Source organism: Alosa pseudoharengus, unplaced genomic scaffold, assembly GCF_046254945.1.
Source record: "Alosa pseudoharengus isolate Yale_2024_CS ecotype anadromous, Long Island Sound unplaced genomic scaffold, YU_APseudo_1.1 YU_APseudo_1.1_scf_16, whole genome shotgun sequence".
Taxonomy (NCBI): domain Eukaryota; kingdom Metazoa; phylum Chordata; class Actinopteri; order Clupeiformes; family Clupeidae; genus Alosa; species Alosa pseudoharengus.
In genome coordinates this window covers 39,316,476-39,330,898 of record NW_027468630.1, presented here as the reverse complement: position 1 = coordinate 39,330,898, position 14,423 = coordinate 39,316,476, and the positions used below count along the sequence as shown (strand labels likewise).

The 14,423-nt window shown below is 37.1% G+C and overlaps 1 protein-coding gene across 5 annotated transcripts in view; it reads right to left on the bottom strand.

Moving 5' to 3' along the window:
- Positions 1–14,423, bottom strand: part of LOC143126036 (two pore channel protein 2-like) — a 227,563-nt gene that overhangs the window by 34,120 nt on the left and 179,020 nt on the right. The window contains exon 26 of one of the 5 annotated variants that reach the window (XR_012987356.1): positions 12,477–14,109. The exons of the other annotated variants lie outside the window; for them this stretch is intronic. The gene's annotated coding sequence lies outside the window, so the exon portion shown is untranslated. Of the gene's footprint in view, positions 1–12,476; positions 14,110–14,423 lie in introns of those variants that run through there. 5 annotated transcript variants of the gene reach the window in all.

The following is a 14,423-nucleotide window of genomic DNA, read 5'->3' as shown; positions in this document are numbered from 1 at the left end:
TAAATTTTCCAAATGTGCACCGAAATGTGTCCAATAGGCTACCCATGCCTTCCGACATTCACCCTTCCGATGATGGAGCGCAAAAGTTTAACTTGGCCCATTAAATTTGGGATTCTCAAAGAATTCTATGGCCCACTCAATCTGTGACAAGATAGGCTAGTTTAAGAAAGCATCATTCAAAGCAGTCAATACAATACGTGATGTCCAGTGAATTATTTAATTGTGCTTTTGACATTAAATAGGCTATCCTAAACGTACGCATTTACACAGTCAGTTAGGCTATTCTCTGCCAAGCAAGGTCTCGGACGCAGGCGCTTAAGTATTGCTTTTTTTATTATTACAGTTCTCTCCTCCTCGTAAGCCTCGACTACTCCGCCTCTGAAAAATACGGTGCTCTTCGTTTCGCCGGTTTCACTCATGGTTTCGACTCTCAATAGATGATGCCTTTATAAGTTCACCGTGAACGCGCACAACTCTAGGTTCTCTCACACAGGGTTGATTGAACTAACTGGTAACCGGTGCTTTGGAACCGACAGCTCGGGTTTAGTCGCCACAGGTTCAGACAACCCAGAGGTTTTACCTCAGTGTTTGTTAAACCTCCTTTCTGGAATACCCCTCAGATTCTACGCGTTGTTTATTGCTCCAGTGCACTTTGAGTGGCCGTGCGGCCCAAGCTTATGCAGCACTGGGTGTGCCCGAGTGTCGAACCTATTTGTGTGTGAAAAAAGCTGTGTTAAAAGCTTATGAATTGGTGCCTGAAGCATACCACCAAAATTTCTGTAGAATGCGCAAACGTTTTTGTCAAACGTATGTGGTGTTTGCAGATGAATTGGCTATCCAGTTCAATCGCTGGTGTTCTGCATTGGAAGTCGAGTTGTTTGAGGAATTGCGTAGTCTCGTTTTGATTGAGCAATTAAAAGGAGGAAGGAAAAGGAGGAAATTGCAACTTATATCACAGAACATCACGTTGCCATGCTGGCTGAAGCAGCAGTTTTGGCGGATGACTATGCATTGATTCACAAAACAACGTTTTTTGGTACACCACCAGGTCGAGACCATGCACAGTGGAGTCGCCAAGCTCCTCGTAAAAACACGTCTGATGCACCTACTGCTTCTGGTCAGTCAGAATTTCATACTGAGCGCACTCCAAATAAATCCGATTCTAACATAACTTGTCACTTTTGCCTAGGCGTAGGGCACACAAAATGGCAATGGAGTTAAAAAAGAAGAAAGAAAAAGAACAAAAGTATAAGGCAAGATCCTGTACTACTACTCAGACTAAGGATGCAGCGCTAGGCTCTGGCTTGGTCAAAACTCTCCCTAGTCAGCTGATTAATGTGAGCGAGTCCGACCTCGAAGAGTGTTTTGCTCCCTTTATTTCAAATGGCTTTGTGTCACTAAGCGCTGATGGAGAAAAAGTTCAGATTAAAATACTCCGAGATACTGGTTCGGTCGAATCATTTATCTTACAGTCAGCTTTGCCGTTCTCGTCTGCATCAGATCCTGGTCAGTCTGTTTTAGCGCTTGGAATTAACCTTAATGTTTTATCTGTGCCACTGCATAGAGTGTATATAGGCTCTGACTTGGTCCAAGGTGAAGTGCTTGTTGGCATATGTCCTGCGCTCCCGTTACATGGCACCGCCATGATTCTTGGTAATGGTCCGGCCAAGTCCCGAGTATGGGCCAATGCGTTGCCTAGTGTTGATGATTCTAACCTAGAACCTCTATTCGAAATGTGTGAGATTCCCCGCGTGTGTCCAGTGTCTGCTGTGACGCGCTCTGCTACGCGCGCGGTTACCAAAGCAGGTGATGGCGACAGTCCTGTGCTGCCGCCGTTCCCTGGTTTGCCTGAATCGATCCCACGTAAACAGCTGATTGATGAGCTGATCTGATACTTCGTTACAGCCTCTATATGCTAGAGTGAATGACATTCAAGACGGCGATATCAAGCATGGTTATGTGGTTAGAGACGATGTTCTAATGCGTAAATGCCCGTCGCGCAGCTGACTCCCAGATGAGCATGACTGGCAGGTCGTAGTGCCCTCCTCACTGCGCAATACAGCACATACACGCAAGACGGCGGAAATATGGGACCAATGGTAATAGGGGGAGTTCCAATATATTAGTAGCATACTAGCCATTTAGATAGATAGATAGATACTTTATTGATCCCCAGGGGGAAAGCCAATATAAGTCACTAATTCTGCAAGGCCTTATTCTACCCTTACTAGACCCTTTATTAAGAATTTCCCCTATGTAAGCTCCTAATTACCCCCATAGTTATTAAATAAGTTGTTGCATATGAATTGTGACCTAAATATGCATGGCTCAGTATGGGGCTTGTAAGGTGGTAGTACCACAAGAACAGTTATTCACCCCTAATAATACTTGGTCTATTAAAATGGAACTAGACACTAAACCACAAGTGCTAATAGTGTACAAATAACTCATATTTGTTGTTGAATTCAACTCAACTTTTGCTTTTGCATGACTCCTTATTTTTAGTACTTTTTAGTAATACAAAGGCAGAGTACAGTATCTGACAAATAAGGGTTAAAGGTCAACTTTGAGCACAATATTTTTTATATACACACATTTCTTCATCAGGACAACAAGTCACCAGATTTTCATTGCTCTACCTATAATACAGTAGCCTGGGTGCCATTCCGAACTTAGTCCCACCCACAACGTTTGAGGTCGGGAAGTTCGGTCTGGCATTGATCAATAGTGGCGCGAGTATGCTCGCCCAAAAGCTGGCGGGCCAATCAAATTGTCAGGGCGGGCTTTATACGATGATGGACAGATGCTCAACAGTAACGTAATCAACCACGTCACCAAAGAGTGCTTGGGTTGAATTCGTTTACAACAACGATGGCTGCCGCTGGAGAATTGAGATGTGTAGATTCTGCTATCAGGTCTGTTCTAGAAGATATCGACAGTGAACTAGAAAAGCATTTCCTGAAGGAAATACAGTGCATGAAAATGCAAAAAATATGATGTAAAATATCATATAGAGTAAAAACAAACTATATTGGTTGCTAGGTAGATGAGGTTTAATATAGTTGGAATGACTGAACAGTTAAATAGGTGGATAGCTTATATAGTTAAATGATTTGCTTGGTAGATAAGGTTTAATATAGTTGGAATGATTGAACGGTTAAATAGGTGGATAATTTAAATGGTTAAATTATTTAGGTAGATAATTGACGATAACTGACAGTTGGAATGGCTCTAATGTTTGCTAGCAGTTATGCTAACTATGTTATCAAAGATAATAATGTTAACCAAGTTACTTAACTTAGTTAACTTAGCTAATGTTTTCATTTTTAGTAGTTATGCTAACTAGCATGTGACTTAGCTAACCTAGCTAATCATTTTTAGTAGGTATGCTAACTTGTTAAGTATGCTAACCATGTGACTTAGCTAACTTAGCTAATCATTTTTAGTAGGTATGCTAACTATTCTAACTAGCATGCTAACATGCTAACTATATTAACCATGTTACTTAGCTAACCTAGCTAATCATTTTTAGTAGTTATGTTAACTATGCTAACTAGTATGCTAACATGCTAGCATGCTAACTATGTTAACCATGCTACTTAGCTATCTTAGCTAATCATTTTAGCAGTTTTGCTAAAAATGCTAATTAGCATGCTAACATGCTAGCATGCTTAACTATGCTAACCATGTTACTTAGCTAACTTAGCTAATCATTTTTAGCAGTTTTGCTAAAAATGCTAACTAACATGTTAGCATGCTAACTATGCTAACCATGTTACTTAGCTAACTTAGCTAACTAGCTACAGTGGGTAGGAGTCATAGTTGATGACAAGTAACAGTTACAATGGCTGAACAGTTAAAAAGTTCAGTAGTTTAAGGCGAGACACTACAGGTAAATAGGGTAAAATTTTTAACAAGCAGATATCACTATGAAACTTCCCCAGTTGATTACTTACATTAATATGAGAAAAAAATGTATTACAAGTTTGCTGTAATTTAATGTTTACATATGCAAATTAAGCATTATCTAATTAAATATGCGCTAATTTGCATACGTTTTAAGGCACCAAACCTGAGCATTGGATACAGCCAGGTTCAAAATTATGTTTTCATTGTGTTCAGATATTAGATGGGAAAACATTTACAGAGGGATTTATGAATGTCTACTTTTGTTATCCTGTAAATCAGAAAATTATGTCCTTAGCCTTAAAAAATCGCTTTTTTCCATGTTTTTAGGCATAAAATGTCATGTAAGTCAGGCTAGGAATAATATATCAACAAACCCCTCTGTAGAAATCTTCGACATATAGTTAGGCATAAGTCTAGAAAGTTTGGTGTATGTACATGCTTCTGAAGTGGAGTTTTTGAGCTCAGAGTGTGAGCGGAAACTCATTTTGAGAAAACAGCCTTGAAAGACAGCCAATGAGATTCCGTTCTCAGCCTAGACTCGCCTTTGAACTTTCGCGATTGGTTGCTGATACAAAGGAAGTGTCCATATATGGATCACATAGCGTGATACAGGAAAAACAGAGCTTTCCAACGGTAGTACACATGTTATGTTTTGGACCACGGTCGCGGGAGTGCATGCAAGGTTAGAATGCTAACTTTTGCTGAATTTAGGAGAAATATACCGGCGCGAGTAGACACAATATAATGAAATAAACACCTAAATGTCTAAATCGGACTTTTTTGTTGTAGTAGTGTGATAGAATACATGCTAAGGTAACATACTAGCTCAAAATCTCGAAATTGACCAGTGCATGAAAAAACGATGTTTTCACCTGCCGTGTCTCGCCTTAAAGGCTTAAATTGTTTAGCAGTGAAATATTGTACTGAGGACTTTTATTTTGAAACAGTTTTTGGCAGAGGAAGCAGTTGAACAGGATTTGTAGTCTTAATAGGGCCAGTTTGTATGCTTAAAGCCTGAGAATGGCAGTTGAGATCCAGGTGGCCCGAACACCTGCCATAGGATTCTAATTGCTTAACGGCTCTATTGTGATCAGCCCATGTTAAGTCTATGAGGACATTTTGAACAGTTTTTAATTAATAGTTTAAAAAGTATAAAAGTTGAAAAGTTGAAAAATACAAAGCCCACATGTCATAAGTAAGACCTACGCAACGCAGTTTGAATGAAGTTTCTACGTTAAACGGTTGAAGCTGCATTAACTGCATTAGAAGAAGAAGAAGAATATTACTAGAAAAGCATTTCCTGAAGGAAATACAGTGCATGAAAATTTACAGAGGGATTTATGAATATCTACTTTTGTTATCCTGTAAATCAGAAAATTATGTCCTTAGCCCTAAAAAATCGCTTTTTTCCATGTTTTTAGGCATAAAATGTCATGTAAGTCAGGCTAGGAATAATATATCAACAAACCCCTCTGTAGAAATCTTCGACATATAGTTAGGCATAAGTCTAGAAAGTTTGGTGTATGTACATGCTTCTGAAGTGGAGTTTTTGAGCTCAGAGTGTGAGCGGAAACTCATTTTGAGAAAACAGCCTTGAAAGACAGCCAATGAGATTCCGTTCTCAGCCTAGACTCGCCTTTGAACTTTCGCGATTGGTTGCTGATACAAAGGAAGTGTCCATATATGGATCACATAGCGTGATACAGGAAAAACAGAGCTTTCCAACGGTAGTACACATGTTATGTTTTGGACCACGGTCGCGGGAGTGCATGCAAGGTTAGAATGCTAACTTTTGCTGAATTTAGGAGAAATATACCGGCGCGAGTAGACACAATATAATGAAATAAACACCTAAATGTGTAAATCGGACTTTTTTGTTGTAGTAGTGTGATAGAATACATGCTAAGGTAACATACTAGCTCAAAATCTCGAAATTGACCAGTGCATGAAAAAACGATGTTTTCACCTGCCGTGTCTTGCCTTAAAGGCTTAAATTGTTTAGCAGTGAAATATTGTACTGAGGACTTTTATTTTGAAACAGTTTTTGGCAGAGGAAGCAGTTGAACAGGATGTGTAGTCTTAATAGGGCCAGTTTGTATGCTTAAAGCCTGAGAATGGCAGTTGAGATCCAGGTGGCCCGAACACCTGCCATAGGATTCTAATTGCTTAACGGCTCTATTGTGATCAGCCCATGTTAAGTCTATGAGGACATTTTGAACAGTTTTTAATTAATAGTTTAAAAAGTATAAAAGTATAAAAGTTGAAAAATACAAAGCCCACATGTCATAAGTAAGACCTACGCAACGCAGTTTGAATGAAGTTTCTACGTTAAACGGTTGAAGCTGCATTAACTGCATTAGAAGAAGAAGAAGAATATTACTAGAAAAGCATTTCCTGAAGGAAATACAGTGCATGAAAATGCAAAAAATATGATGTAAAATATCATACAGAGTAAAAACAAACTATATTGGTTGCTAGGTAGATGAGGTTTAATATAGTTGGAATGACTGAACAGTTAAATAGGTGGATAGTTTATATAGTTAAATGATTTGCTTGGTAGATAAGGTTTAATATAGTTGGAATGATTGAACGGTTAAATAGGTGGATAATTTAAATGGTTAAATTATTTAGGTAGATAATTGACAATAACTGACAGTTGGAATGGCTCTAAATGTTTGCTAGCAGTTATGCTAACTATGTTATCAAAGATAATAATGTTAACCAAGTTACTTAAGTTACTTAACTTAGCTAATGTTTTCATTTTTAGCAGTTATGCTAACTAGCATGTTAGCATGCTAACTATATTAACCATGTTACTTAGCTAACTTAGCTAATCATTTTTAGCAGTTTTGCTAAAAATGCTAACTAACATGCTAACATGGTAGCATGTTAACTATGTTAACCATGTTACTTACCTAACTTAGCTAATCATTTTTAGCAGTTATGCTAACTATGCTAACCATGTGACTTAGCTAACTTAGCTAATCATTTTTAGCAGTTTTGCTAAAAATGTTAACTAGCATGCTAACATGCTAGCATGCTAACTATGTTAACCATGTGACTTAGCTAACTTAGCTAATAATTTTTAACAGTTTTGTTAAAAATGTTAACTAGCATGGTAACATGCTAGCATGCTAACTATGCTAACCATGTGACTTAGCTAACTTAGCTAATCATTTTTAGCAGTTTTGCTAAAAATGCTAACTAGCATGCTAACTATGCTAACCATGTTACTTAGTTAGTCAAGTCAAGTCAAATTTATTTATATAGCACATTTCAAAGCAATAACATTGCACCAAAGTGCTTTACATAAAATAATAATAATAATAAAAATAATAATAATAAAAAAAATAATAATAACAATGATACATATACATACATATAAACAAATAAAAAAAAGGGAGAGGTGAGGGAGTCAGGGAGTGTTAAAAGCTAGGGAGAAGAGGTAGGTCTTTAGGTTGGATTTAAAAATACTAATAGTGGGGCAGGATTTCACAACATCAGGAAGGCTATTCCAAAGCTGGGGAGCATAGACAGAGAAAGCTCTGTCACCTTTGGATTTAAGAGAGGCAGAAGGAACACAAAGAAGACACTGGGACACTGGCAACACCCAGGCGTTTTAAAAGGATCTTGTGGTCAATGGTGTCAAAAGCAGCACTAAGATCTAACAGGACCAATAGGGCACACGAGCCAGAGTCAACAGAGAGCAATAGATCATTATGGACCTTAAGTAAGGTAGACTCTGTACTATGAAGTGGTCTAAAACCAGATTGAAACTTGTCAAGGATATTAGAGGTGTTTAAATAGGAAGAGACTTGTGACAGAACAACTTTTTCTAAGATCTTAGAGAGAAAGGGCAGTTTAGAAATGGGCCTATAATTTTTCAAATCAATGGGATCAAGGGAAGGTTTTTTCAGGAGAGGTTGCACAATAGCGTGTTTAAAGCCAGAGGGTACTACTCCATTAGCCAGGGAGCTATTAATGATGCTTAAGATAAAAGGGCAAATAGCCGCAAAAGCTTCTTTGAAAAGGTGAGATGGAAGAATATCAGAGTGGCAAGAAGAGGGCTTCATATGAGAGACCACGTCTGACAACTGTGAGGAAGAGACTGGTTGGAATTGTTGGAGGCGGAAAACTACAGACTGATACAAAGCAGGATCAGAAATTGAGGGTGTGATATGAGACTTTATGTTGTCAATTTTGTCAATAAAGAAATTGAGAAACATCTCACAGGTTTCTGTTGTAGCAGGAAGAGAGGACATTGTAGTAGGAGGATTTATGATTTTATTAATTGTGTTAAACAACACTTTTGGTCTGTGAGCATTTTTGTTAATAAGCTCAGCATAGAAAGCTGCCTTTGCTGCTTTGACAGTGATTTGATAAGCCTTAAGAGAATCTCTAAATATATCATAGGAGACCTGTAGTTGATCTTTTTTCCATTTTCGCTCTGCTTTCCTACAAGCCTTTCTGAGCGAACAGGTAGTGGAATTTAGCCAAGGAGTAGTTGACCTATTGGATTTACATCGCTTTTGTTTTAAAGGAGCTACAGAATCAAGAGTGGCAAGGCAAGATGTATTAAAAAGAGTAAATAGATCCTCAGTGTCGGTGCAGGTGGAAAGAGAATCTAAGACAGCAGGTGAAAGAGAGAGCATAAAAGTATTAGTGAACTGTGAGGCTGTGGTGGAATTAATAGCACTGACAAGGGAGTAGGATGAGGGGGGTGGAGGGGGGGACAAAACAGTGAAGATTCAAATAAAATCATAAAATGGTCAGACACACCAATATCAACTATTTTAACATTGGAAACTGAGAAACCAGAGGACAACACTAGGTCTAGTGTGTGACCCTTCTGATGTGTTGGGGCCATAACTGACTGCACAAGGTTAAAAGCGTCCACAAGGCCTAAAAACTCATTGACCAAAGGTTTAGATGGGCAGCATATGTGGATGTTAACTTAGCTAATCATTTTTAGCAGTTTTGCTAAAAATGCTAACTAGCATGTTAACATGCTAGCATGCTAACTATGCTAACTATGTTACTTAGCTAACTTAGCTAATTATTTTTAGCAGTTTTGTTAAAAATGCTAACTAGCATGCTAACATGTTAACTATGCTAACCATGTTACTTAGCTAACTTAGCTAATCATTTTTAGCAGTTTTGCTAAAAATGCTAATTAGCATGTTAGCATGCTAACTATGCTAACCATGTTACTTAGCTAATCATTTTTAGCAGTTTTGCTAACATGCTAACTATGGTAACCATGCTAACTAGCTACAGTGGGTAGGAGTCATAGTTGATGACAAGTAACAGTTACAATGGCTGAACAGTTAAAAAGTTCAGTAGTTTAAAGGGTTAAATTGTTTAACAGTGAAATATTGTAGTGAGGACTTTTATTTTGAAACAGTTTTTGGCAGAGGAAGCAGTTGAACAGGATGTGTAGTCTTAATAGGGCCAGTTTATATGCTTAAAGCCTGAGAATGGCAGTTGGGACAGGTGGCCTGAACACCTGCCATAGTATTCTAATTGCTGTGATGTCATAAAGGGTAATGTTAAGTCAATGGGGAAATTTTGATAGTTTTTAATTAATAGTTTAAAACGTATAAAAGTTACAAAGTTGAAAAATACATTGCCCGGGTGTCCTAAGTAAGATCTACGTGACAAAGTTTGAATGAAGTTTCTACGTTAAACCGTTGAAGCTGCATTAAATGCGTTAGAAGAAGAAGAAGAAGAAGAAAACGCAATTCCAGGGAATTACCAGTGCATGAAAATGCAAAACATATGGTGTGAAATATATTGTTAAAACAGATGATGTGCTAATTGGCAACCAACATGATGAGGTTTAATATAGTTCAAATGACTGAACTAGGTAGATGAGGTTTAATATAGTTGGAATGACTGAACTAGGTAGATGATGTTTAATATAGTTGGAATGACTGAACAGTTAAATAGGTGGATAGTTTATATAGTTAAATGATTTGCTTGGTAGATAAGGTTTAATATAGTTGGAATGATTGAACGGTTAAATAGGTGGATCATTTAAATAGATAAATTATTTAGGTAGATAATTGATGATAACTGACAGTTGGAATGGCTCTAATGTTTGCTAGCAGTTATGCTAACTATGTTATCAAAGATAATAATGTTAACCAAGTTACTTAACTTAGTTAACTTAGCTAATGTTTTCATTTTTAGTAGTTATGCTAACTATGATAACTAGCATGCTAACTATGCTAACCATGTTACTTAGCTAATCATTTTTAGCAGTTTTGCTAACATGCTAACTATGGTAACCATGCTAACTAGCTACAGTGGGTAGGAGTCATAGTTGATGACAAGTAACAGTTACAATGGCTGAACAGTTAAAAAGTTCAGTAGTTTAAAGGGTTAAATTGTTTAACAGTGAAATATTGTAGTGAGGACTTTTATTTTGAAACAGTTTTTGGCAGAGGAAGCAGTTGAACAGGATGTGTAGTCTTAATAGGGCCAGTTTATATGCTTAAAGCCTGAGAATGGCAGTTGGGACAGGTGGCCTGAACACCTGCCATAGTATTCTAATTGCTGTGATGTCATAAAGGGTAATGTTAAGTCAATGGGGAAATTTTGATAGTTTTTAATTAATAGTTTAAAACGTATAAAAGTTACAAAGTTGAAAAATACATTGCCCGGGTGTCCTAAGTAAGATCTACGTGACAAAGTTTGAATGAAGTTTCTACGTTAAACCGTTGAAGCTGCATTAAATGCGTTAGAAGAAGAAGAAGAAGAAGAAAACGCAATTCCAGGGAATTACCAGTGCATGAAAATGCAAAACATATGGTGTGAAATATATTGTTAAAACAGATGATGTGCTAATTGGCAACCAACATGATGAGGTTTAATATAGTTCAAATGACTGAACTAGGTAGATGAGGTTTAATATAGTTGGAATGACTGAACTAGGTAGATGATGTTTAATATAGTTGGAATGACTGAACAGTTAAATAGGTGGATAGTTTATATAGTTAAATGATTTGCTTGGTAGATAAGGTTTAATATAGTTGGAATGATTGAACGGTTAAATAGGTGGATCATTTAAATAGATAAATTATTTAGGTAGATAATTGATGATAACTGACAGTTGGAATGGCTCTAATGTTTGCTAGCAGTTATGCTAACTATGTTATCAAAGATAATAATGTTAACCAAGTTACTTAACTTAGTTAACTTAGCTAATGTTTTCATTTTTAGTAGTTATGCTAACTATGATAACTAGCATGCTAACTATGCTAACCATGTTACATAGCTAACTTAGCATGTTAGTTAGCATTTTTAATAAAACTGCTAAAAATGATTAGCTAATCATTTTTAGCAGTTTTGCTAAAAATGCTAATTAGCATGCTAACACGCTAGTATGCCGACTATGTTAACCACGTTACTTAGCTAACTTAGCTAATCATTTTTAGTAGTTTTGCTAAAAATGCTAATTAGCATGCTAACACGCTAGCATGATAACCACGTTACTTAGCTAATCATTTTTAGCAGTTTTAAAAAAAATGCTAACTAGCATGCTAACACGCTAGCATGCTAACTATGCTAACCACGTTACTTAGCTAACTTAGCTAATCATTTTTAGCAGTTTTGCTAAAAATGCTAATTAGCATGTTAACACGCTAGCATGCTAACTATGATAACCACATTACTTAGCTAATCATTTTTAGCAGTTTTTAAAAAAATGCTAACTAGCATGCTAACACGCTAGCATGCTAACTATGCTAACCACGTTACTTAGCTAACTTAGCTAATCATTTTTAGCAGTTTTGCTAAAAATGCTAACTAGCATGCTAACATGCTAGCATGCTAACTATGCTAACCATATTACTTAGCTAACTTAGCTAATCATTTATAATAGTTTTGCTAAAAATGCTAACTAACATGTTAACATGCTAGCATGCTAACAATGTTAACCATGCTAACTAGCTACAGTGGGTAAGAGTCATAGTTGATGACAAGTAACAGTTACAATGGCTGAACAGTTAAAAAGTTCAGTAGTTTAAAGGGTTAAATTGTTTAACAGTGAAATATTGTAGTGAGGACTTTTATTGTGAAACAGTTTTTGGCAGAGGAAGCAGTTGAATAGGGTGTGTAGTCTTAATAGGGCCAGTTTGTATGCTTAAAGCCTGAGAATGGCAGTTAATCCAGGTGGCCGGAATACCTGCCACAGGATTCTAATTGCTGTGATGTCATAAAGGGCAATGTTAAGTCAATGGGGAAATTTTGATAGTTTTTAATTAATAGTTTAAAAAGTATAAAAGTTACAAAGATGAAAAATACATAGCGCACATGTCGTACCTACGTAACATAGTTTGAATGAAGTTTCTACGTTAAACGGTTGAAGCTGCATTAACTGCATTAGAAGAAGAATAATAAGAAGAAGACTTTTGGAATAACAATACAGTGCATTTTCATGCACTGTAATAAGAATAATAATAAGAAGAAGCCTAGGAAGAACAGTACAGTGCATTTTCATGCACTGTAATAAGAAGCCTAGGAAGAACAGTACAGTGCATTTTCATGCACTGTAATTCATTTTAAAAGAGGAACAGAGTAACGGGATCAAGGCATTTGTTGATAAGAAAGATGTTTTTTGCCGAAGCAACTGAAATGGGCATCACGGCGATGCAACTCGGCGTGCACGACGAGGTGGATATAGCCAGCGGTCGTTGCCAGATCCTTTTTTGAAGCCCGGAATCGTGGCTGCTGAACAACAAGTGGAGGGACATGCTAGGCTCCGATGTTTTTCAAGCCAACGTAATGGGTATCGTCGTGGACGAAGTTCATCTAACTTACAAATGGTAAGACAATCTAACTGTCTGACTTAGTAAATAACTCCCAATGTCGTGATATGAATCCCATGTTGTAAACATAGTAGCCTAGGTATCGTTGTAGGTTCGCTAACTCAGACTTGGTACAATCATAACGTTAGTGTGATTGTAGCGAATTAGCTGTTAAAACATTCTAATGTAGGTTACTGTTTTATTTCTATTGCTTTATGTACTCAAGCACCATACCCATATTGGTAGTCATTGTACCCCTTATAAGTGATGTATTCTTTTTAGATGTCTGTTTACTTCAGGACCATACAAACATACCACTTTACACAGTCGACACAGCCTGCACTGGTTTTGGAGATGAACTCATTGATCAGTTTTAGAACAGTGCACACAGATATTTGACCTGGACTTCATTATCCATAATCTCCCTACATACAAGCTGGAACATGCAAAAGAGATACTATGAATTATGCACGAGGTTTTTGATGACATCAAACAGAGTCAAACTAATTTGTTTGATGACGGTGTTGTTCAGGATGACCGTGTTCAGGTTGACATGGATTACACTGGTTACTTTGATGACGAGGATGAGGATGATAAGATACAATCATCACCAAGTAACTTGGAATCAGGCTTGTCAATGTTGAAGATCTCAGACTAGCTTCAAATTCAGGCTCAAATTTGTAGCTTCAGGGTCCTGTTGTGCAAATGCCTTTTTTTTACCTCTGTTACATTAATATTTTTGAATAAAATTAAAATGGTTTATACTTCTCTACTGGTTGGTGATGTTTCTGCATTTAAAAGACAAACAATAAGACATGTCAATAAAGATTTTTAATATCTACACATAATAGGTAATGTTTGAAGATATACGCTGAACATACAACCAATAAGAAAACACACAAAAATGGTTTCAAGAATGTGGATACTACTAAAAACACAATTATTTACATTGTCATTTATGAAAACAATATTTACAAATTACCATCACCATTTACATTTCACATTTACTTAATTATTTAAATAGGCACATTTTGCCAGTCCATTATTTTCTCCTGGTAATTCAGCTTTGCCAATAAGTTTCTCTTGAAATTCGGGAATGCATGATACTGCCTGCCTGGGTGATTTTTGTTGGGAAAGTTGTGTCTCCCTGAAAACGTTTACCAGTGTTAAAACGTCCTGTTCTCGGGCCACATGATGAATGCCAGCCGGCCTTGTCAGCTCCAGCTCTGTGTCCGTTTTGTCCATTAGCTCTTTGACGATGCCAATGGACCTACTGATTCTGGCTGCTGACATTTCTGACATGTTTGGTCCCAATCCTCTCATAAATGATTTGAGAAAATTGTTTAGGTGTTCCAGGTGGAGGTCAAGTGGATGGAAAATGGGTGACAACCTGAAATATAAGTGAACACATCAGTGTGAAGAATTAGAGTATAGCCTAATAAGTATAACGTGCATTGACAATACATTGGAAAATACAGACTGTTAAATATGGTGACACCAGATGCAATTGCTGAGCAGGTCAGAGAAACACTGCCCACCCCCCACAGAGGTGCAGAGCACAGAAGTGGGGGTTGGATAACATGCTAGTCCATTACAAAATGAAGTTTCTACATATTGACAAAGTGACAGAGGCCAACTTACACATCAGGTACAAGTTTATCCTTGTAACATTTGCTCACACTACACTGAAATTTGGGCTGGCTT